Source organism: Elephantulus edwardii, unplaced genomic scaffold, assembly GCF_000299155.1.
Source record: "Elephantulus edwardii isolate Elephantulus edwardi_28Jun2011 unplaced genomic scaffold, EleEdw1.0 scaffold00470, whole genome shotgun sequence".
NCBI classification, from domain to species: domain Eukaryota; kingdom Metazoa; phylum Chordata; class Mammalia; order Macroscelidea; family Macroscelididae; genus Elephantulus; species Elephantulus edwardii.
In genome coordinates this window covers 427,335-428,988 of record NW_006400220.1, presented here as the reverse complement: position 1 = coordinate 428,988, position 1,654 = coordinate 427,335, and the positions used below count along the sequence as shown (strand labels likewise).

The window sequence follows — 1,654 nt, the reverse complement described above, 5'->3', positions numbered from 1 at the left end:
GCCTGGACTTCTGGCAGTTCTCTGCTGATGTACTGTTCCAGTCGTTTTTGGATAATCTTCAGTAGAATCTTGCTTGCATGTGAAATAAATGATATTGTTCTGTAGTTTCCATACTCAGTGGGGTCGCCCTTCTTTAGGATGGGAACAAATATAGACCTCTTCCAATCAGTTGGCCAAGTGGTTGTTCTCCAGATTTCTTGGCACAACTTGGTGAGCACATCCACGGCAGCATCTGTTAGCTGAAATATGTCAATTGGTATACCATCTATTCCGGGGGAATATATTAAGGCCAAATCTTCTGATATCCGTTCCCAGAGGTGTTTTCAGCTGGATTAAGCCTCCAACTCCAGGGCAAGCCCAAGTTTGTGGCCTCCAGCATTAATTTTCTTTCCATCTACCAGGGTTGACAGTGTAAGCTTGACACCAGGCCTCAGAGTCCGAGTGTATCCCACTCCAATTAAAACAGAGTTGTTGACCTTTGCAATGGAAGTGGTGGGATCTAACTTGTATTTAGCAGCAATGCCAAAGCGAGTGCAACTGGTTCCTGATATCCAAGCCAAGTTGACTGAAGTGTCAAGATTTTCACACACTTTCTAATAAATTGATCCTCCAAATTCTGTCCCATCATTGACATTAGTGTGTAACTGTCCCCAGTCCGGTAGCCCACAGCAAAGTTATTCCTTGTCAGCTTTGATTTGGTACTGTCGAAGGTCATCTGGTACCCAGTGAGCCAGCTCTCATAACCAAAGACAGCTGAATCATGGATTGCAGGTCCAGCAAAGTCAAAGTCAACATCACAACCAGGGTTTATGCATTCCCACTTGTAAGAAGACTTGATTTTACCACTTTTTTTCCTGTGTTTGGCGAGAAGGTAGTATCAAATGTCAATTTTAAACCTTGGCAGATCTGGTCTTCAATTGCTATTTCTGTTTCCAGAGTATTATCAGTGTTCCATTTTTTCTGTGAAAGTCAGCCCATACTCACACCATTCATATTTGGTTTCCAAATTCCCAGTAACTTTACCCATATCTGTATTCGATGAATCAGATGTTGAGATTCCACTCCACTGCATGACTTTGTTTTCACATCTAGTTTCACCAACCCAAAACCAAATCCTTTGTTGAAAATATCTCTGGCAGCTTTACCAAGGTCAGCATAGTATGGAGGAATGCACATTGGTCACACAGCTCTGCCCGCAGGTCGCCATGGCGAGACGAGGGAAGAAATCTGGTGGTCTCCCGAGAAGGACTATATTACGGCTCTGCTCACAGCTAAGGCCGCCAGACTTGCTCAAAGCTGATCTGCAGCTGCTGCGGCTGGAGGGCCAGATTTTAGAAAATATTTTTTGCTTCAGTTGCTAAGATAATGCATTTCTTGTTATTTGCTTTGTTAATATGGTGAACTACGTTGATTGTTTTTCTTTTGTTGAGCTATCCTTGCATACCTGTTATGAATCCCACTTGGTCTTGGTCAATTATTTTTTTGATGTTCTTTTAGATTTTACTGGCTGGGATTTTGTTAAGAATTTTTGCATCTGCATTCATGAGAGAATAGTCTGTAGTTTTCTTTCTTGCTGATATCTTTGCCTGTTTTTGCTTAATATTTTTGGTTATGCTTGCTTCATAGAATTACTCTGGGAGTGTTCCTTCTTTTT

General features: G+C 41.8%; 1 pseudogene; it reads right to left on the bottom strand.

Moving 5' to 3' along the window:
* Nucleotides 1-332: 332 nt before the first annotated feature.
* Nucleotides 333-1,207, bottom strand: LOC102857948 (annotated as a pseudogene).
* Nucleotides 1,208-1,654: the final 447 nt, after the last annotated feature.